At 36.0% G+C, this 25,154-nt stretch overlaps 1 long non-coding RNA gene across 1 annotated transcript in view; it reads right to left on the bottom strand.

Annotated features, from left to right (window-relative positions):
* The window catches only part of LOC135205940 (uncharacterized), a 613,197-nt gene that overhangs the window by 64,552 nt on the left and 523,491 nt on the right, over positions 1–25,154 (bottom strand). The gene's annotated exons all lie outside the window — the stretch shown is intronic.

Raw genomic sequence — 25,154 nt, 5'->3', positions numbered from 1 at the left:
CAGCAACTGTATAACTGCTTACTACTACCGCAGCCTAACTCCCGCCATTCGCTGACCAGAACATTCAGTTCATATTGTTTATGGCTTTTATTTTTGTTAATGATATTTACTGGCTTTTATTTTATGTTCATCCCCAAGAGCTGGTATTATTACCTACTTAAACATGGCTTTTTTTTTCCACGTGAACTGGCTACTACCGAACTAGAAGGGCACAGCAGTAGTCTGCAGTTTTACCCAAATATTACGTACAAGCATATTGATTGACATCTGAATTCCTTACATATACCATACACTGGATACCATAATATCAAATGTAAGGGATGAATAGATTTACTAGGGCATTCAAGCTAAAACATATATATTAAAAAAATGCCAAATTAAAGTCGACGACAACTCCCTATTAAGCAAAACATCAAATATTGAAATGAAAGTTGATATTTTTTCCAAGTCCTCTCCACCTGTATACTTCAAGTTCACTTATTCATGATTTTCATTTTAAAAAAAATCGCAAAAAATGCTGATCAGCATCGGTTATTTCCTGGGAAATTGACTTATTGTATTTTGATTGCTTAAGAATTTACTGTTATTTTTTGTCAGTCGACTGTAATTCAGCCCACAGGGGCTAGTACTAAACACGGCGAAATAGATTTGAGGAGCCCCCATCCCTAGGGGTTTTTGTATTCACGGGACCATTTCTTGTTGAGTTGTTTTCCATGAAGAAGAAGAGGGCATTGAGACAAGGTTAACACATTAATCCCAAGATAGTGAATGAGTCATATCTCTTTACAGGATCACTTTAACAGACTGAAATGCTACATTGAAAATGAGACTACGTATACCTATATAAATATTCTATTGCGTTGTGACACTGAAGGTAACACTTTAAAACCTAGTATTTCTGCATGTATGTGTATAATAATAAATATATATACATATATTATATATATATATATATATAATATATATATATATATATATATATATTATATATATATATAGATATATATATATATATAATTATATATATGAGAGTGAGACAGTAGGAATTACCTTTGTTTACCTTAAAATAGGAGTACGTTTTCTATATTTCTACTTCCCTTAATTCTCCTTGTTTTTTATGGGTAACTTGTTCATAATGAAGATTCTCTCTCTCTCTCTCTCTCTCTCTCTCTCTCTCTCTCTCTCTCTCTCTCTCTCTCTCTCTCTCTCTCTCTCTCTCTCATACGTTTGATTTGAGTAACTAAGAGTATTTTGATTGACAAATGAATTTCTTACATATAATAAATCGTTATGACGAAACGTCAAAATTTCAAGGTATAGCAGACTAGCGTGCGAGGTGTGGACAGAGGCAGGTAGAAGTGTACTGACTTTATTACGTTGTTGTTTGAGATTAAGCTGGCCTTGTGCCAGCACGGGCTCTTGCCCGTAGAGCTGTCAGTAGCCATTTATTACAGGTAAAGGAAATTCAAATATACAACGTCCGGGCGGAAATGTGATATCCGTTGATCCGACCCGCGAGAGAGTGAAAATGGGTCGGCGATAGCCGATTTGTGTTTCTTGTGAGGCTTATAACTAAGAATATAAAAGCATACAAAACATGATCTTATATTATATATACATTGGCGGGAAGCCCGCTGAACGCTCTCTAGAATGGAAGTAAGAACAACGCGATTGTAGGAATATGTACAAAAGAAATTGCGGATAAAGCGTTGTCTTTACAAGCGCATTAGGTTAAAATATACAAAAAACTAACGCTAAATTGGATTTCATGAATTTTTGACAATATTTACAATTAAAAGCCCATTGTTCTTTATACAGAGTTTCAGTTTCTCACATTTAACTTAATATTAAACAGTAAATAGCTTATCATAAAAATGGATGGGGAACAAACTTTCCCATTTTTTTCAACTTACTATTTTTTTCCTGAGTTATCAAAGAAAAGTACGGATCACTTGACGGAAATAATGCCCAATATTTGAGATTACATTAAACGTATATCTCCTAGGAGTGTGAATGGTTCAAATCTCTTTACAAGTGGCTCTTGTATAGATAGTAAATTGAAGGTGGTAACTTCCGTGGCCGTTAGAACTGCAATAAAAGTGAGGCAACTGAATTTTTAGCATTGTCTCAGGTGACAGGGGAGCTACTAGCATTTTAAAACCCACTATTCAGTTCATCTTAAAAACAAGTCTTGGAAAAAATTATTGAAATGCAATAAAATAAGAGCACTTCGGATTTCACTACCAAGTTCTATCTTGGAGATAATCTTGCGGAAAACATGATAACACAACGAAACAAAATAAATCCTAAACCCGGTATTCAGTGCCTTCTTGAGGCTCTCTGGGGAAATATCTCGTGTATCCTGCAGTTATTTTCGTAGAATTTGACAACTCCTACAACAATTGCCAGTAATTTTTTTTTCTGCCAGTAATCTTATTTTTTTTCCTATGTACATAAAAGTTCTAAGAGATTTTACTTATAAGATGATAAGATGCGATAGATTCTGTCTGTCTGTCTCTCTCTCTCTCTCACACACACACGTTATTGCTTTGCACTTTTAGAACTCTCTCTTTATTTGCCTGCTTGCTAGAGGTCTATATATATATATATATATATATATATATATATATATATATATATTTATATATATATATAATATATATAAAAAAACACCAGCATAAGTTACCTCGTATCAAACTGCAAAAATCATTCAAATTTTATACATATACACTGCGCTTTTCCCCTGAGAGAGAGAGAGAGAGAGAGAGAGAGAGAGAGAGAGAGAGAGAGAGAGAGAGAGAGAGAGAGAGAGAGATAGTCTATCGCATCTTATCATCTTATAAGTAAACTCTCTTAGAATTTTTATTACATAGGAGAGAGAGAGAGAGAGAGAGAGAGAGAGAGAGAGAGAGAGAGAGAGAGAGAGAGAGAGAAGAGTCTTAGTACAAACACACAAAACAAAACACTTCGGTTGATCCAGCATATAAAAACAGTCGTCAGAGAACAATACATTTACTCTGCTGCAAGAGGAAGAAAGAGAGAGAGAAGAGAGAGAGAGAGAGAGAGAGAGAGAGAGAGAGAGAGAGAGAGAGAGAGAGAGAGCTTCCGAATTCTTGGCACTGAGGAGCGATGTGGCACTCGGTGGCACCAGCGTGTCTCTTCCTCAGTGGGAAGAATGGCAAATATTCGCTCCTCCAGTTCATCTCATTCCGTTAAATACCGCGGATGTGGACGGGTTAATGCAGACGAGAACTGTGGCAAAGATACACTGCTCCAAATATTTGGGCGGAAAGGCGTCGTGCACAATATAATAATAATAATAATAATAATAATAATAATAATAATAATAATAATAATAATAATAATAATAATAATAATAATAATAATAACTGGGAAAAACTCTATTACGAGAGTATACTATACAATGTTCTAAGAGGTCCACAATAATAAAAAATGTTGCGAGTTCGTGTATAATTTAAATTATACACGAACTCGCAATATTTTTTTATTATTGTGGACCTCTTAGAACAACAACAACAACAACAACAACAATAATAATAATAATAATAATAATAATAATAATAATAATAATAATAATAATAATAATAATAATAATAATAATAATAATGCAGTTATGTAGTATTCCAAATGCACAAAATATCATTTAATCTAATTTGATACACATACAGTTCAGTGATTCAGATGCGCCCCTCACCAATTGGGGAGCCCGCACAAGGCAGATGAGTTATGTATCTGGTAGTTGCTGATTACGGTGGTCGCATTTAAGGTTGGATAGGACCTGGGGCAGACACCCTCATGATACAGCACCTCAATGGAGGAAGTGTATATATATATATATATAAATATATATATATATATAGATATATATAATATATATATATCTATATATATAATATATTCATATACATACATACATACATCATACACACACACACACACCCACATATATATATATATATCTATATATATAATATTATTATATATATATATATATAGTATATATATATATATATATATAATAAAAGTTTCACGACATAAAACAATGGCCAACCGTAATAAAATAAAAGATCTTCAGAAGTGGAAAACAGAAATAAAGGCACAGAATCAGAAATCAAGAGAAAAAAAAAACGATAAAATACAGCTGATGAACAGGAAAATACCGATGTCAACGAAGTGAAAGATAAAAAACGGAGATAAAACACTTCCAACAAAATACAAAGTATTTGAGAGAAACCATCGAGGAACTAAATCGGGTGAGGGTTACAAGATGTAAAGCAAACAACCTTTAAAAAAAATTGAGAAAATAAAAAAGAATGGAACACGGAAATTAAGACATGACGATAAAAGTAAAAAAGAGAAAAGGAATGCAAAAGCACAAGAAAATACAGATGTCCACGGGGTGAATAAACATTAGATATAAACAGTGGAAAAAAAACACGGAAGAGAAGTAAAACAGATAAAACAATCCAAGTATTGTGCGTTAGTCGCTTATTTATAAGAGTGCATAAACAACGTCTTTACCTGAATAATTAACCTTGGAGAACGCACACAAATACCTCACGAGCACAGGGGAAAAAAATGCACTCCAATGAATGGATGGCACGAGAGCTTCCTGTTTTCTCTGTATCTCGTTTCATTTACTTGAAATAAGCCACAGGGAGGACATCGGCGAAGTTCGGGTGGACTTTCCTTCATCAAATTTGAGTCACGGGAAATGTTTTCGTCCGCGGTAAATAATTCGAAAAATATTCAGTACGGTTTTTTTTCTTCATTATTTCAAATTACTGTTCTCGATTTTATTTACTGGTTTTGATATTGTCACACACACACACACACACACACACACACACACACACACACACACACACAAACGCATGCAAGCACGCACACACCCACATACACAACGGCTATACACAGTTACATATATGCTCATGTGAAAATGATTACAGTATATCACACTTAAAATTATTACAGTATACAGTATATTACAATTAACAAATAAACTTAAGAGTGAATATGCGGGGGTTATCGATAACATTCAATAAGTAACAAGAGCAACAGGATTTTCAAGCGGGAAATGAAAATGCAGATGGGGTGAGAGCAATTTCGATAAATGCATTATCTTCTTCAATTATACGTGAACAGGGAATGTCATTACTGCAAGTCTATTGATACTTACGAAATTACTACCATTATTATTATTATTATTTATTATTTTTTTTTTGTTTTTTTTGTTTTTTTTTGTTTTTTTTTTGCTCTATCACAGTCCTCCAATTCGACTGGGTGGTATTTATAGTGTGGGGTTCCGGGTTGCATCCTGCCTCCTTAGGAGTCCATCACTTTTCTTACTAGGTGTGCCGTTTCTAGGATCACACTCTTCTGCATGAGTCCTGGAGCTACTTCAGCCTCTAGTTTTTCTAGATTCCTTTTCAGGGATCTTGGGATCGTGCCTAGTGCTCCTATGATTATGGGTACGATTTCCACTGGCATATCCCATATCCTTCTTATTTCTATTTTCAGATCTTGATACTTATCCATTTTTTCCCTCTCTTTCTCTTCAACTCTGGTGTCCCATGGTATTGCGACATCAATGAGTGATACTTTCTTCTTGACTTTGTCAATCAACGTCACGTCTGGTCTGTTTGCACGTATCACCCTATCCGTTCTGATACCATAGTCCCAGAGGATCTTTGCCTGATCGTTTTCTATCACTCCTTCAGGTTGGTGCTCGTACCACTTATTACTGCAAGGTAGCTGATGTTTCTTGCACAGGCTCCAGTGGAGGGCTTTTGCCACTGAATCATGCCTCTCTTTGTACTGGTTCTGTGCAAGTGCCGGGCATTCACTTGCTATGTGGTTTATGGTTTCATTTTTCGTATTGCACTTCCTACATATGGGAGAGATGTTATTTCCGTCTATCGTTCTTTGAACATATCTGGTTCTTAGGGCCTGATGTGCCGCTGTTATCATTCCTTCAGTTTCCTTCTTTAGCTCTCCCCTCTGTAGCCATTGCCAATTGTCATCGCTGGCTAGTTCTTTAGTCTGTCTCATGTATTATCCGTGCATTGGTTTGTTGTGCCAGTCCTCTGTTCTGTCTGTCTTTCTCCTGTCTCTGTATTTTATTTTTTTTTCTGGGTCTTCGTCTACTTTTATTAGTCCTTCTTCCCATGCACTCTTTAGCCACTCGTCTTCACTGGTTTTCAGATATTGCCCCAGTGCTCTGTTTTCGATGTTGACGCAGTCCTCTATACTTAGTAGTCCTCTCCCTCCTTCCTTTCGTGTTATGTATAGTCTGTCCGTATTTGCTCTTGGGTGTAGTGCTTTGTGTATTGTCATATGTTTCCTGGTTTTCTGATCTATGCTGCGGAGTTCTGCCTTCGTCCATTCCACTATTCCTGCGCTGTATCTGATTACTCGGCACTGCCCATGTGTTTATGGCTTTTATCATATTTCCGCCGTTGAGTTTTGACTTGAGTATAGCCTTGAGTCTCTGCATATATTCTTTCCTGATCGTGTCCTTCATCTCTTGGTGTTTTATATCTCCTCCTTCCATTATTCCCAGGTATTTTGTATCCTGTCTCATCTATGTGTTTGATGTTGCTCCCATCTGTAGCTTTATCCCTTCAGTTCTCGTTACTTTGCCTTTTTGTATGTTGACTAAGGCGCATTTTTCTATTCCAAACTCCATCCTAATGTCCCCAGATACAATCCTTACAGTCTGGATTAGGGTATCTATTTCCTTGATGCTCTTACCATACAGCTTGATGTCGTCCATGAACATCAGATGGTTGATTCTGTTGCCTCTTTTCTTGAGTTGGTACCCGGCATCCATCTTCTGTAGTACTTTTGTCATGGGAATCATGGCTACTACGAAGAGTAGTGGGGACAGTGAGTCGCCCTGGAAGATCCCTCTCCTGATATTAACCTCTGCTAGTCTTATTCCAGAGCTTGTAAGTATTGTATTCCAGTTGCGCATTGTATTTTTGAGGAAGCTGATGGTATTTTCCTCTGCCCCATATATTTTCAGGCATTCTATTAGCCATGTGTGTGGTATCATGTCGAAGGCTTTCTTATAGTCTATCCATGCCATGCTTAGGTTGGTTTTCCTTCTCCTACTGTTCTTCATTACCATTTTGTCTATCAGGAGCTGGTCTTTTGTGCCCCTACACTTCCTTCTGCAGCCTTTCTGTTGGTGAGGGATGGTGTTTGTCTCCTCTAGGTAGTTGTATAGCCTTTCACTGATGATACCTGTTAGTAACTTCCACATTATTGGTAGGCAGGTGATAGGCCTGTAGTTACTGGCTATATTTCCCTTACTCTTGTCTTTTTGTACTAAGGATGTTCTTCCTGTGGTCATCCATTTGGGTGCTTGGTGATTTGAGATACAATGCTGGAGTTGTTCTGCTATTCGTGGGTGTAGGGCCTTGAAGTTTTTGAGCCAGTATCCATGGACTTCATCGGGACCTGGGGCTTTCCAGTTTGGCATTTTCTTTAGTTGGTGTCTGATTGTGTCTGTCGTGATCTCTGTGAATCTTTGTTTTATTCTCCCTGTTTCTTCTTCCTTGACTTCCTGGAGCCATGTTGCATGTTTGTTGTGTGATACCGGATTGCTCCATATGTTTTCCCAGAGTCTCTTACTTGGTTCGGCTTCAGGAATTATTATTATTATAAGCACTGCTGGTTTCTCGTTAGCACATGAGCCACAAGAGGTTAGGAGTCAAAGCTCATTACCATCTCTGGCGGGCTTGGGCATGGGCATGGGCATGGGCATGGTATAGACTTGAAAATCAAAGACAGACAGAGCATACCAATCAATTTTCTACAAAAACAACAACGGTTTCTGAAAAAAAGAAATGGTTGTGAAGGAAGTAAATACTGTTATGAACCGAATAAAAACTAATGAAAGGTCGAAAAAGACATTGGCAATGAAAATAACATGAATTTTTCAAAGTGTTCCCTGATTTTATTCAAATCTTCATCCTTGGAAACAAGGTGGAGTCAACTGAAAAACTTAACTAAGAAGGGTTGCGTTCACCTTTGCCTCTGTTTTGTTCCAGATACACCTCAGTTGCTAATAATCTCATAATATTTCGCATATTTTTTTATCATCTTAATCGTTATTTTAATGTTTTCTTTATCAGATTTTTTTCTTATTTCTGAAACACTCTGCTTTAAGTGAATCTATTTACAAAAAAAAAAAAAAAACTTTAAATGAAGATATCTTGCACAAGTACACACTACAAACAAAGCTCTTTAAAAACCAAAAACAACAACAACAACAACAACAACAACAACAACAACAACAACAACAACAACAACAACAACAACAACAACAACAACAATAATAATAATAAAATAATAATAATAATAATAATAATAATAATAATAATAATAATAATAATAATAATAATAAAATAATAAACTCGAACAAATCCTTCAAAACATTTATTTCACGAATAAGAATACTCGCAAATCTTGGCTTCACAACGAACGTAGCATCGCTGCATCTAGCGAATACTTCTTACTCGAAAGTAATTTCCCTAAAAAATGTGAAACTCATCATAAGGCTTGATTCCGGAGATTACTTAAATAAGCTTTAGCCTATAAAGCGAATCCAGAAGATTACTTTCTGCGTTTGGAGGAGGGGAAAATTCCTTTTCCTGTTCTCATCGCAAAACTCTACGTTGATAAAAGCTGATAAAATCAGGCGAAATGAAAAGCCAAGAGCTCTGCTGAAGGAGAGAGAGAGAGAGAGAGAGAGAGAGAGAGAGAGAGAGAGAGAGAGAGAGAGGCAGGCTATGTTTTAAAGGAGGGAATTATTATAAAGCATCGTTCACAGTCACAGAAGGAAAAAAAAAATGGAAAACGACATCAAAGCAGATTTTCCCGCGCGCGAACTAATTTATGCAAAAGCTCCGAAGAGCCTTTTGCGATGCAGAGCTCATCTGCCTGAAACAAGAAAACTCATTATTTCATTCGAAAGAAACGAGGAAATTAAAGAGACTCCTGCTTGGGTGCGCGCTTCGTGCTTTCTGTAATGTCATGTAAGATGGTTTGAGGAGGATCTGGACTTTGGATGTCTGAAGTGATTCTCTCTCTGTCTCTCTGTCTCTCTCTCTAGAAACAACTACAGCAAAACGTGATAAAAGTAATAGGGATATTCTTAAGATTACAGACTGGTGGTCTATACAGGAAAGGTACAGCTAAACTTTCACACGACCAAGTTAGAAACTTTCGACATATATTTAAATCGAATTTCCCACCGTAAGTTGCAACACCCTCGTTTTCTCGAAATAGCGGTCTGAAACTCAATTTTCCACTTACATATATATATATATATATATATATATATATATATATATATATATATATATATATATATATATAAGTCTGACATATGGTATTATCAGCTCCCAGAACATGATCTTGGATTCCCTTAAAATAAGCATAAGGTCACAATTCTCAAAGACGCTTACGCTAGAATCGCAAAAAGATTACTCGAATTTTCTACTGGAAAATTAGTCTTGACGCTCACTACAAGGAGAGAATAACTTAAATGTGGTGTTTTAATTGAAAATTATACTCGAACTTTCTCATACAGCCGTGAATATTTTGACTATTCTTATAAGCGATGTCAAAAGTGTCTAAAATCAAATCTGAGGTTTTTATGACATAAAATAGATAAGAAATTACGCGGTTAGGTTACGGTTGAGAACAACTAAGAGTTGTCTTTTTCAAGAACTAGTACTGAAACGTCTAACGAAACCTTGGCATGAAGAATTTTAATTATAAACAAATAGGAAATTTCTGTCCAAGTTTAAATTTGAAGTCTTTCGATACTTGAAAGTCTTAAAAAAAAGAATTTTAACACCCCGCTGAAAATAGGTTCTAGATAAAAGATTTAGATATCGAGTTTATTGAGGGAATAAAATCTGCAAAAAATATTGTTAACAGCTAGGCTGTTAAGTTTCTTACTTTAGCCCGTTTTGCTACATAATTTGACATTCAAAGTTTCAAGTAACAATGACACGGGGAATGTGAATCACGCTGATTCGTTTGTTTTAACGAATTTAGCAGAAGATGTAAAGCATCTGAAAGAGAAATTTTAAACTGATTCCACATAATTATTCATCAGAAATATGACAAGACTTCATGTGTCAATATTGTTGGAAGCTTTTGACTTTGAATTCCCTTAGAATAATCTGACGAAAGTGAGATATTCAATTCTACTATAAGTTACATACAGATATATGTTATCTCTTGAGTTACAAGTGCTGACGTCAACTCGGTGGGGTTCAAGTACTGCGTATTACAGTATATCATTAATAATACAAACTACCTGTAGCCTTACAACCAGATAACCTCGTACTTTACAACACACGGAAAGAGAACATTGCAGATTTGATTTTCTTTTTACGAATATTGCTTTTATATGTAAAGAAAGGTGCTTCACACTGCAAGCAAAATTAAAGGGCAACTCTTATACTAGTAAAAATCTCAAAAATGAAGTACTGCATTTTTAAATGAAGGTGCCTCTGGACCAATAGAACAGAACAAAGCCACTACAACCAACCCTTTAAAGGAGAGAGAGAGAGAGAGAGAGAGAGAGAGAGCAGTTAAAATCGGATGAGGGTGCGGTAGAAAATGAGATACAGTAGAAGGGAAAAAAATGAAGAGGGGAAACTCGAATTCTTTTCACAGCCTTTTACACGGAAGCAGTTTATTTTCCCTCTAAGCAAAGTGCTTTCCAGTCTGCTTTTTTGCTCGCCATTTCTTTTATTGGAGCGGCTGTCATTTGTCAGAAAATACAGTGTGTCTAGCTTACGTATTATTTTCCGCGTATGCACAAACGGTGGAGGGAACAGGCAGTTTTTTTTTTCCAGCGAACTAATAAAAAATAAAACTTCCACTGAGGACGGATCTTGCATTTTTTATGTGATGTATTTATAAAGGTTCTTTTTCTGCCAGCGTTGCCAAGCAATCAATACTAAGCTATGAAAACGTCAAAACTACTCGTACGATATTTCCCCACATATCAAAATAGAAGTCCTGTATTTGCACATTTTATACATACATATAAATATATATATATATATATATATATATATATATATATATATATATATATATATATATAATTATATATAAAACAAAGATGAGTTTCCGGTGAAGAAATGAGCTACTGACCAGATGCAGCGAAAAGGTAGGAAGTTTGATCATTCTTCTTTGTGTGTGTTTATAAATTGTATTCATTCCAAATGTCACCATTTCTGTGAAATAAGTATATAAATAAGTATATAAATAATATATATAAATAAATATAAATAAATAAATATATATATATATATATATATAATATATATATATATATATATATATATATATATATATATATATATATATATATATAGCGTAAGAACCCGGATCTTTATAAATGGTGTAACATAATCAAACGTTATTGCCAATGGGAAAAAACTGTAATCAAGGCACTTATAATTCGAATTGTGAATGTTATTCGCCTCTTATCACTGTGAAAAAAAATATCATCAGCATTACTTTTTAACTGTGTATTATTACAATAGCTGATATTATCGTTTTACTCGTAATATCAATCAACCAATGACTGATGACTAATGACATTTTTTTAATAACACTCTCCGGTTACTGACCGACATGGAACAAAAATGAGATTATAATATACATAAATATAATTTCACACATCCATTTGCATCTAATACAATGGTCAGAATTACCGATGTTTTGTAAAGGAAATCATGCAGCAAAAATTGAAAATGAATAGAGATGAATGAAAATGATCAGGCCATAAAGCAATTCAAAGTTCCTAGCGAAACTTCTAGGAAAAAAGTTGGCATATATATAATTTCCATTGAGAATGAATAGTATTATTTTCTAACCACAGAACAGAAACCCAAATACACAAGGAAAACTGGATAAAATACTACAATGAAAAGCATGCCTTGCATATAATGAACAGATCTTCATATAAAACTTTAATCGTAAAATCCAAAGGCACAAAGAAATGCTCCCATTAAACAAACACTAACGAGTGTTACTATAAAAAAAAAAACTGAAGGTTAAAATACTGAACGATTAAAACCACAAGTTAAGAACACCCACAAGAATGACATTAAAATGGTATATATTTCCCTCGATAAACCAGAGAAGAGAGATAGCTAAGTGTTCTAAGTATTATTCTTATCCCAGATCTCAACAGAAAATTTCTTCTGAAGCAGCCTAAGACTGGGTCACTCGAACATGTAAATTTCCGCAATTATGGGAACGAAGCAAATCCTGCAAAAAAAGTCTGTGGTTCGGCGCTAGTCATATACATACGTCACGTCTCGTGTAACGATGAGCGGTTTCCCAACTTTCGGCGTATTGCTGTATCTCTTTGAGAGAGATGACCTGGTCATTCTTAGATTTTACTGGCTAGCCACACCTCACCATAAGAGTTGTTACGTGTTGCGTTTTCTTCGGTCTTGTTTTGATATGAACATTCCATTTGCTGCAAAGTGATCATTCCTGGGTGTGCCATTAAAAATTACTTCTCGCTTAAGTTAATATTCACTGGCAACCAAACTGATATGTGATGATACTCATCAATAAGTCTACATGCTCGACAAGTAATCAGAAACGTCTCCTGATTTTGACAAGGCAATAAGAGAGGCTGGAACCTGACCGAACTTTTACAGACACATTATAAAAGGAAGTCCAGATGAATCTTAGTATCATCCACTCGTACATTCTCAATACATGTAAATGCAATTGTTTTATCCATTATAGATTTGGTTTAACGTTTCACGCCTAAACCAAGACACAGATGACAATATTTCACATTCATCGGTGAGCCTCAGGCATACTTGTTGTCTTTTAAAGTCTTCGTAGTGATGTGTAATCAACATCTCATATAATGTAAGACAGTTTTAGATAAGTTCAAAGACTTTAGGAAGGTACTTGGCTCTGTGATTGGTCAAAGACAACATTCATTAGATTCTAACCCGAGGAATTGCCTTCGTAACTCAAGAAACGCTCTATCCACTTTGTATGCGTATGGGTCTAGGTTGCTTCCTTACAAGACACACACAGATAAAGGACATTATCTTATGCTTATAATCTGAATGATTCCATCAGACTCTACTGCTTAAAATGTGAGCTCAACTTGGTAGCCTCAACAGAATTGGTCGGATGTTACTGTCCCACTTCAAAGCAAATGACCATCGCACTGAGGTCTTTGATGCACATACCTAGGGAAAATCTGAGTAGGCCAGTACTTGCCATGGGCTATCCAGTCTCCATTAGATAGTATCCGGTCCTTCAGAGGCAAACCTGTCATCTTCGCAAGCGGTATGCTTTGCCGAGTCACAACTGTGTGAAATAATAGACGATTAAAAAAGATCACCAACACATAAATGCACGTACAAAAATGGTAAATTGTAATACGATATTATGACAAATGAAAGCATGGCAGTCTTTAGTACACTCGCCCCAGAAACACGACCTTGACACAGATAAGACATCAATGTTCTTACTTGCACTTGGAACCTTCGATATTTTTAACACTTTTACAAACAATACCATTTCTCATCTTAAATCAAAGCCTTAGATCTTGCAAAACATGCTTCCTGGTAGCGTTAAACTCTTTTTGAATGTTGGAAAAGACAATCAGGTAATATTCTTACCTAAAAGTTTTATGTATACATAACTTCGTGAGAAATGTCGAGACGCAAAGAGTTAGTAAATAGTTTAGCACAGGCGAAAGGATGGATTATCGTAATACCATTCGAAGGACATTAAACCTTCAATCTTTCAGTAATTAGATGTTCAGTGAGAACAAATATAACGTATGACTCAACAGAATGCTACAAAGTTAAATCCAAGACGACTGGCTGTGAACTGAATTTCACATTTCTTATGACTTTAATATGTTTAGTGAATAAAGTAAGTCCGAGACATATATTTTATATTGTGCGGTAAAGTAACATAAATGGGCTATTTTTCGCACCCTTAATTTCAGCATGTCATCATGAATCATTTTGAAACTGGCAAGAACGCCACCTTTTCTCTCGTGTAAGACACTTTTGGGTCTCATTTATTAGTATTCTGTGTTGTACTATATTAGTTTTTTCATAATATACGCACAGTCAAGGACTTTAAAATTCTAGGCCCTTCAGTGTCTATACATTTCCATTAGTTGAATAAAAAGCAGACAATTCTAATAAAATTTTACTACCTCATCTAATGATCATGTAAATTTAATGTTTGTTAGCGATAAACAAAGAATTCTTCTCTTTCTCTCTAGTATAAGACAAGATACAAATGTATACATTTTCAGAGGCGTGCCAGAACTTGCTCCATAAACGACAAAAGTTGCGGTTGTATTGAGATACGAAGGCATTTTACAAAGACTTATTACCATGAAACATATGGGCAATGTCACAGTGTGGCGTATAAATACACCAAGAGAGAGAGAGAGAGAGAGAGAGAGAGAGAGAGAGAGAGAGAGAGAGAGAGAGAGAGGATACCAAGGTCGATTTGTTTGTGACAGGAATGGTATTTGGGCAACTGCTTTCAAATCATAACACCCTTTGGCTTTTACCAAGGTCTTTAGAAAGACCGTGGCTTATACACACCGGCGCTTCGTGGGTCCGAAAAATGATGACGGTCCAGGTGCATCAACTTTGCAGTTTACGATCTCAGTATCGTCATGCGGGAATGAGAAGCTCGTTTGATGAACTCCATATGACTGGGCGACAGTACGATGCTATGAAAGCTATGAAACAACTCTTGACAGAGAGAGAGAGAGAGAGAGAGAGAGAGAGAGAGAGAGAGAGAGAGAGAGAGAGAATATGTTTTTTGAGGTTGAAATATCATTCTAGCGACTAAGCAGACAGGGACTAATGCAACTGCTGAAGGATACAGGAGGAACAGCAGCCCCATTTGCGGGAATATTTTCAAAGCAGAGGTGTGTAGAATCATAACTTTAAGACCTAAAGGATATTTGGGTAATATATAGAAGTGGGAAACAGAGCAACAAATCCAACTCACTTTACGAACTGTCTAATCAGGGAAGAAGCATTTTGTAGAAGAAAGGTTTCAACAGCCGGCTCAGTTAAGAACCAATCGATCGATAAAAAGCTCGCAAGATTAGAATAGATAGAAACCGGAATGCAAAGAGAGACAGAGAGAATGAGATTTAATTCTTAAAAAAAAAAACGTTTACAGAGCAACTGTGAATATCATCACCCAGCAGCATTAATTTTAATACTTATATTCCGACATCTAAGGATTCCGTGAATTTCAGGAATATAGAGATAATAAAAACAAGGATATACTCTACCACGGAGGCAGCGATGAGAGAACTGTCTTCTAAAGGAAGATTATATAAAACTTTTGGAATGTACATATAAATAAAATATAAATAGATACTTATTCCTACACAAATTCATATACACATATGTATACTTGTGAAAGTATATGCGTGAAATTTAACACAATATAAATGGATACTAAATCCTTCACAGAACATTATAGCTAGAAGTATTGGGGACCAACGATAATAAGCAAGGAATAATTATTGACAGGATCAGCATCACCCCCCCCCCCCCCTCTCTCTTCTCTCTCTCTCTCTCTCTCTCTGCCATCCCATAAGTTGGCCCTATCAACTCCGGGCTGCATCGCTGACCGAGAAACTATGCAAAGCAGTTCATAGACCTTGTAGCAGAGACACACAATGGATATCAGACGAGAGGGAAGCTGGCGCCCTTTGTATGCTCCGAGGCACTCGGATTATTGGGAACACCTGCCGGGTTAAAGTCACTGTGAACTTGTCAACAGATACTGCAATAATTCCTTCCTTCTCCTGCCCTCCACCCCTCACCCCCTACGGCCCCCCCACCCCAATCCACCTTGCATCTCCCACAATCATCTCTGGTGCCTCTCTCTCTCTCTCTACGCCTCTTCTCCCACCATCCCTTCGTCCGCCCCCCTCCAGGGTTCTCTCATATCAGGTGGTGGTGACAGATCGAACCCCAGCGAGGCTCTATAGAGAAACTGAAAGTTTACTATCTGGTAAAGGACGTGATGGGAAATAGTATTACTTGATAACAATGAAAGTCGACGGTGGAAGGAAACGGATTTAGTTACGCTTCTGCATCCGTGCAGTTGCTAACACCTGCAATGTAGGCACTAGGCACACATACGTACGCACAAATGGAAAGCAAATGCGTGCATGCGTACACACACACACATATATATATTTATATATATATATATATATATATATATATATCTATATATATATATATATATATATATATATATATATATATATATGTATATATATGTGTGTATGTGTGTGTGTGTGTATAAGTGTTTCTGTTTGCGGACTCGTGAGCGTGTACTAACTTGCGTTTAAACATCACATACTACTGTTCGGCTGATGTTGTTTTTGATTAAGCTGGCCTTATGCCAACACGGGCTCTTGCTCATACAGCAGCCCGTAGGGTTCGTGTGAGTACACAATTATACGAAGATTATAGTTGTATCTGACAACATCTCAAAGTACACATATATGTTTCAGATCTATTTCTTACTTCTTGAAGAATCGTCTCTGAATATTTTAAATGAATTCAAGACTTTGAAATATCATGCAACTCACAAAGAAGGTGAATTACAGCTATGCAAGCTAGCTATAGTCTTCATCGGACGCAACAGCAGAGAGGTTGCGAACAAGTAAACAAACAAAGGCTACAACAAATACTGTCAGGGAAAGGGGGACATACTCCCTAGAGGGATTAGAGCACCTGCTTTCAAAAAATCACTAACCTTTAACTCTTTTTTTAAATACACTTAACGTACATTTCTGCATTGACTCTCGGGAACGAGTATTTGGGACAGCGCGCGAGTACAGAAATGCGGCTAAAACCACTTATTAATCCTGTTTTTCATTTCGAGGCCTCTCCCGTTCTTAACGGGGCATTCCTCTAATTCAAGGAAAGTGTATGTTTACGTTGACTTTACGCGCTTCGGGGATTTGGGTCTTAATCTCCGCTTCTGCGCCACGCGAAAAATACACCAAACACGACTTTCGCGGACAAATGCTCCAAGGTTCCAACTGTTGGTGCAGACAGCTTGGAATTCTTGAGGACTTTCGGATTTACCAGTAGATCGGTTATTTTTGCTTCCTGTCTGATTAGAATGGGAATGAAAGTGTATTAGAGCGGGTAGGCAATACGGGAATGAAACTATGAACATAAAGATAACATGGCCATCAATAAATGAAAGATGATTGAGAATATTCAGAGAAAGTTTATATCAGCGTGATTAATTATGCTAAATTTGATGTAAGCATATGTTCTTAAATGCTCTTTTGTTCATTAAACATAAAAATAGCGTCATGAAACATAAAAAAAAAATTCTAAAAACTGAAAAACAAATAAATCACATATTCTGTAGAAGACCAACTTCCTCTACAAACTTGAAATAATTGCTTTTTTAATACCCTGTTAATTAACATGACGGAGGTACGTTTGCTTTGGCGAGGGTTGAGGTCATTAAAAAAAAAAAAAAAAAAAAAAAAAAAACAGTAACTGACTTAGTAATTGCAAGAGGATACATGGTAAAAAAAATGGAAGAAATCTCAAATTCTTCACAACCTTAAAATTATCTGGATTGTAAAATACCGAAAAGAAGTATATAGTGCTTTGCTGATTAAGGGTTCGTCATGCTGAGTTAAAGCAAAGCTTTTTAATGCGTAAGGGACCTCAGTCCTTTTGTAACGATTGCCTGGTGCCGGTAACGTAACATATTGCTTGGCTGAATATTCGAGTTTAGTTGATGAGAGAGAGGTGCGTCAGCATCCTTATTTTAAGACAGTTATATAATTTTCTTAAAAGAAGGTGAAGATTAAAATGAGATTTAGTGTTTAATCTTTCTTTCTAGTACATGGATTCGTGTTTTTTTTTTAATTCTTTGTTTCCATTTTATCTTTTATCAGTTTGCTTTCCATATGCAAATCAAATTAAAATGTCGATTTTGCTACAGTCAGTTAACGTGTAAATGCCATGCGCATCTGAGCCTATTTGGGAATACACAGGATGTTTTCATAATCTGGTCGTGTCTTAATTCACTACTTAGGGCAGTGACAGTACAAAAAGGCTTTAAGGATGCATTCCCATCATCCCGCCCTAGGTCCTCTGGTTTGTTAGGCGAAGGTGCTACTAATCACACCACTGTGCCCATTTTACAAATATATGAGAGAGAGAGAGAGAGAGAGACGACGCGGAGAGATATAGAGAGAGAGAGAGAGAGAGAGAAGAGAGAGAGAGAGAGAGACTAGATGACCTTATAGGCTTTACAAAAATAAAATAGAAGAGAAAAATAAAAACTTATGACGGACATTAGAACTTGTCCTCCCGAGTTCCTGTTGTAAGACGTATTTTGTATACGAGTGCATGATCCCGTGCGTGCCGGTGAATTGATATCAATTCAACATACTATAATTAAATGCGACTATATATGAACATGAAATTTATCTGTTCCGTAATTTGCAAAAAAAAAAAAAAAAAAAAAAAGTCATGAGGTTAAAATGCTTGGATTTCGTAAGAATATCACGTTGATCTGAAGCAGAGAAAGTTATATTATTTATAGAAACTGAAGCGATTCTGTAACATGGCCAAAGATAATAGTTTTTTTTTTAAATTTCATATGGTTAAATAAAATACGGACGATTTTTCGATGTAATAGAGCACGTCATCAATCACTTAACTAATGAGGATAGTTAAGTTTCCTTAAAAAAAAAAAAAAAAAAAAAAAAAAAAAAAAAAAAAAAAAAAAAAACTCCCGTCACTTGATTTTTTATTTTCTGTCACTCTCCTCGCATCTGTTCACTCCGCTTGCCATTATTTATATCCATTTGGCAGGTAATAAGAGAATTATCGAACGTGACGTCGCGAGAGGCGGATTCGTTCCAAGAATAACACATTGGGAAGGTCAGACTTCTTTAGCCCCTCCTCCTCCTACCTAGCCCCCCCTTCCCTTTCATTCCTCCTCCACTCCCCTCACTCTCGCACAACTTAAGACACTTCCCCTCTTCTTCTCTTCACTCATGCAACGGAACCTTACTCCTTCTCTCTCTCTCTCTCTCTCTCTCTCTCTCTCTCTCTCTCTTCCCCTCATTCTAAATAGTTATAATACCATTTATCCCCACCCCCCACTCATTCCTTCATGACTAACTCTTTAGCCTTCTTTCCTCCTCCTTCGTTTTCATGACTTGCAACAACAGTTCTTTTAGCTTTCACTCTTTCCCCATACTCATAAACTGTCTCCCCTTTCTCTTCCCTCAACAACACTTTCGACTCTCATTATACTTTCATAATCAGCAAATTGCTATTCTTCTTCTTCTTCTTCTTCTAAAAAAATGAGAGAAAAATGTTGAAATATTCTCTCATAATCCGCAACTTCCTATTTTTCTCTTTCTTCTTCTTCTAAAAAAAAAAAGGAGAGAAAAATGTTGAAATATAACTCCTTCCTTCCTCACGGCTCCTTTCCTCGAATCTACTAACATATCACCCTCGTGCTCTGTGAACCTCCCACTAAGCTTGCCAGCTAATAATAATGATGATCCTAAACGAAAAAAAAAAAATTCTGTTAGGTTTTTCCTTTCCTATAATTTACTTTTCTAAGTTGTGTCTCTCGGAGTAAATTATATTTTACGTCAGCGAGATATGAAGAAAAATACTTTAAGCCTTAATGCAAGGGTGTTTGGTATCTCTATAACAGCAATATTGAAAAAAAAATTAGTCTTTACTTTTCGTGTAATTTACTTTCCTAAACTGTATCACTCGGAGTAAATGATTTTTCAATATATAATGTGAAGGTCTTGGGTTTCTTTATAACAGCAATATCTTATTTGTTGTGAATATTTAGGAATGCTGTCATTTCTTAACATTTGCTGGGAACTTCTGAAAACATTTCAAATCCAATTGCATTCGTACAAATTTGATCTCTGAATATGTCATTTCTTTCCCTTTTTCAAGATTGAAGTCGTTTCATTTTGGACTGAGTTTACAAAATGACAAAGTACACTCGCAAAGACTTTGTTATTCCCATATTTTCTGATTGACTTTCTTATATAAAGATTGGCTTTTTTCTAAATTGGCTTTACTTCGGGCCTTGCCCTATCTAACACTTAGCTCTATGTTATTATTATTACTATTATTATTGTTATTATTATTATTATTATTAGTCAGACGATAAACCCCTATTCACGGGAACAAGGCTACGGGGCCACTGACAATTTATTTATTTTTCTTGTGTTTAATTCTTAAGGCATATTGATCTCTCGTAAATAATATTCTGACGGGTAAATATATAAAAAAATGAATTTGTCAAACAAGGTCAAAGTGTGAACTGAATTTTATATTAGTTGTCTAAGCCGGGATATTATTATTCATTAAAGTCATGAGTTCTCACATCGAATTTACTCGAAACAAAACTCTAATAAAACCCATATAAGTTAAAACGTGTTTGCTAGAATCAAAGTTTGATTTCTTAAATAAAGTTCCTAAGATACTGACTTAATGAGTCAATGGATTTATGAAAACAACATGGCAAGACTAAAATATGACGAAGGTGATTTTATGTCATATAATAATCAGTACAATCACTGTTCCGTGTAGACACACACACACAAGCTATACATACTAAATAAATAATATATATATATATATATATATATATATATATATGCAGATGAAAGACCCATAAAACACCATTTTAACGTTGCAACCATATATTTCGAGCTCTTCCTTCTGCCAGTGATCAGGAGCACAAAAGGAAGTGCTCGAAATATATGGTTACAATGTTAAAATAGTGTTTTGTGGGCCTTTTATCTTCATATTATACTGTTGTATTACAGTAAAAAGCCATTTAGTATATGTGTGTGTGTGTGTGTGTGTGTGTGTGTGTGTGTGTGTGTGTGTGTGTGCGCGCGCGCGTGTGTGGTGCATAGCCGCTTGTTGGCATAACTAAAAAAAAACAAAAAAAAAAAAAAAAAAAAAAAAAAAAAAAACTTCCCGTGCCCCAAAACTAACAGAAGCAGCATTCTCTTCACTCCTCTAATAACTAACAAAGACCAGGGAGAAACGCCCCCTTTATCAAACTGCTGAGTCTCTCTCTCGTGTTAACTTCCCTCACAGCATCGTCATCATCATCGTCAACAGGTAGCAGCAGCAGCAGTGTGTGTGATATTCTACCCGTAATAACTCTCTTCTGTATATTTTATCATTAACGTCATCTGATTAGTAGCGTCGGCGGCCGACTCCCTCTGGGCAGTCAGCTGCACCAGACGTTACTGGAAGCTCATAATTATTTCCCAAGGTGCCTGGATAATGCGGTGTTTTGCATCAATATTCGGGCGTTGCCATGGGGATGCTCCGCTCGCCTCCCTTGTCTTTTTTTTACCTGGTGGGGGGGGGGGGGGGGGGGAGGAAGGGGGAAGAAGGGGGGAAGGGTCAGTGCTATGGTTGGCAACGGGTTCAAAGAGACATGAGCTCGACAAGAAACAATTCATTGTAGCAATGAATCGATCATTCGCGTGAAGGGGCGGCCAGCTTCCGGGTCAAATTGGTGTTCTATTCAATGAATTAGTTTTTGTTATGCGGGACATCACATGCGGGCCAGTTTATAATAATCAATAAATTAGCGTTAGAAATATTTTCTGTCAACTGACCTGTTTCTCGAATTTCCTAAAGGCTCGTTCTGCGTGCGACGCCAGCCTTCAGGAATCAAGTAATCAGTTTATTTTCAATCTAAGTAAGTGATCACCAGAAATTTTGCTATCTGGTTTTGCATTATATTATTATTATTATTATTATTATTATTATTATTTTGGTAGAAGACCCTCTTTTAGGCAAATACTGTTAAAAAGGATGGCAGAATTAAGCAAGTTGATTTTATATATTGTTTTTTCTGTTTTCCTTACAATTCGCTTCTCAGGCTCAGCGATGTTTCTGAGTAACTGGCCAATATTCATATTGGGAATTTTCAAAAAATTGTAAATGCTGAAGGAATCTTTCATTAGAACAGGATATCAGGTCCAGGTCAAGCAGGGGTCGTCGTCAGTGCCGGTATTATTCCGTAAGCGTAGTTCAGTTCGGGCCAGAGTCGTCTTTGGATTAAGGGCTGGTGTTGGTGCTGGTATAGCTGGTATTACGTGACGTTTCGACCTTCTCGTAGGTCATCTTCGGACGAGTCGGTTGAAGAGACTGTAGCAAGAAAGTTTGCGGAACGGTATTTATAGCGGCACGGACCTAGAGTTGCATTCTTTCAAGACCGGCCCGACCAATGAGAATGCAACTCTAGGTCCGTGCCGCTATAAATACCGTTCCGCAAACTTTCTTGCTACAGTCTCTTCAACCGGACTCGTCCGAAGATGACCTACGAGAAGGTCGAAACGTCACGTAATACCAGCTATACCAGCACCAACACCAGCCCTTAATCCAAAGACGACTCTGGCCCGAACTGAACTACGCTTACGGAATAATACCGGCACTGACGACGACCCCTGCTTGACCTGGACCTGATATCCTGTTCTAATAAAAGATTCCTTCAGCATTTACAATTTTTTGAAAATTCCCAATATGAATATTGGCAGTTACTCAGAAACATCGCTGAGCCTGAGAAGCGAATTGTAAGGAAAATAGAAAAAACAATATATAAAATCAACTCGCTTAATTCTGCCATCCTTTTTAACAGTATTATATTATTATTATTTATTATTATTATTAATTATTATTATTATTATTATTATTATTATTGAAAAAGAAACCCACAAAATTACTGTGTATAACGTGTTTACTTATAAGTATTTACATTTTAGTGTTGAGAAAAATAAAATGTAAATACTTATAGGTGAACACGTTATATTATTATTATTATTATTATTATTATTATTATTATTATTATTATATACATTTAAATACATACATGTGTATGAGTACACAACACACACAGATATATATATATATATATATATATATATATATATATATTATATATATATCTGTGTGTGTGTTTCATTAACAAACAATATTCTTAAAATGGAGTGGCTCAGTGTAGAAGCAATGATGCAGTCAAAGCAAACGTTCTTCCTTTAATCGCTAATTATAACACCAGCCCAACAAAACTTATAATAACAACAACCAATACAACTTTAACATCTGCACCTCATTAACCATTAAACGGTGGTGACCACCAACGTCTTCCTTTTATAGCCTGTCAACTTCACCCATTTGGATCTCACGCGTCTTCTGCCTTTACACTGAAAATGTTATGCTAAATTTTATATGTTCATCTTTTCCTACTTTTCAAAGAGAAATCACAGTTCAATACTTGCACATAGAATGACATTGCTTAATTCCATAAAATAAGAAATAAAATAAATGCGCAGTTGAATACATAAATTCTTCTAGTTACATTCATTAGAATTTGACGAAGAAACTACGCGTGAATACTTGAGTTATGCGTCTGAATACACATGACAACAGAAAACGGGAAACGCGATATTGTTTATATACAAAAATTTATTACCAATTCAACGTCTAAGATCAAATTCACCAGAACCAAGGAGCTCGTTCGTAAATGTCCTACGACAGCCAACAGCTAAGTAGTAATAAGGATATGTTGCATTCGAGTGATTTGTGTGGGAAAGATAAAGAAGAAGAAATTTTGTGAAACTCGAACGGTACCGCTGGAGATGGTTACTCTCGACTATATGTTTTCCGAAGGTTTTGCTGAATAATAGTGATTGCATACTTTGGTATACACTCAAAATGGACAAACCCATGAACACCAAAATAACTCAAGCAAATGAGGTCTGAACATCTACAGTTTTTATAACCTTATGAGAATAAAAATATTAATAAACTTGAGTACGTAATTAACTAAACCGTACTGACAAGCGTATCCAAAAATGCCCGAAGAATACGAGAAGTTGAGCAGGCATTGTGGCTATTACAATTACACCACATATATATAAGTATGGATTTGTTTTCTCTATATAATAATAATAATAATAATAATAATAATAATAATAATAATAATAATAATAATAATAATAATAATAATAATAATAATAATGAGTGAGCCTATCTTAATCAGCGTAGACATTAAAGAAGACAGCACTGCTTTATGTTTGAATGGAGTATTATAAAATAAGACGGAGACAGGACCAGTCAACCGTTAAAATTTCGAAGAAAACACGAATTCCTATAACGGCGGCAGCATCTCCGTCAAGTTACGACTTCTCGGGAGCGAGCGATGACGTCACCACTAATCGCTGCTTATGGGAACTGCTTTCATCGAAGTCATTCGGACCAGTCTATATTGAATTTAACAAATGAGGAGACGGAACGGAGAGTTGCAGGGATGTTGGAGTAAAATAGGAAAGGAAGGTTTGTTGCAGAGAGAGAGAGAGAGAGAGAGAGAGAGAGAGAGAGAGAGAGAGAGAGAGAGAGAGAGAAGGTTGGGGGAAGAGCCGCTAAGGGGTACGTAAGGAGAAATTAGAAAAAAAACGAAAAAATATAGAAATATGAAAATGGGAGAAAAAAAAAGGGAATAATGTAAGAGACATACGCCAGAAAGGAAAATTATAAACTGAAAAATAAATGTCGTTAGAAAACGACGAAGGAAATGAATTTAGAGGGATTATGGAATGGCAGATGAGGGATAGATCAAAGGCAATAAATAATAGAAATGAATAATGCGGAATCTATACTTATTTATTCTCCCTCCATGAAATGAAGATATGCCTCTCGTAGCCATCTAGTATATAATAATACATGTAAGCCAAATTGAAAATAAAGGACTTGAATCATTTAATTGCACCCAATAAAAATAATGCTGGATACTATTTGGAAAACATTACATAACATAGCAAACCAAGACTATGTACATTCAAAACAAAAAGAACGGCATGCAAAGAACGCAAAGGGTTTTAGAAATGTCATAACTAAGGCAAAATACGACGTTCGCGTTTATAAAACAGAAAACCTCAAATAAGATGCTGTACTATCATAAACCTATTCATATTGAATATCGAGAACAAAATAATA

Source organism: Macrobrachium nipponense, chromosome 29 (genome assembly GCF_015104395.2).
Source record: "Macrobrachium nipponense isolate FS-2020 chromosome 29, ASM1510439v2, whole genome shotgun sequence".
In the NCBI taxonomy this organism is placed as follows: domain Eukaryota; kingdom Metazoa; phylum Arthropoda; class Malacostraca; order Decapoda; family Palaemonidae; genus Macrobrachium; species Macrobrachium nipponense.
The sequence above is the reverse complement of the archived record's forward strand: the minus strand, read 5'-3'. Positions and strand labels throughout refer to the sequence as shown.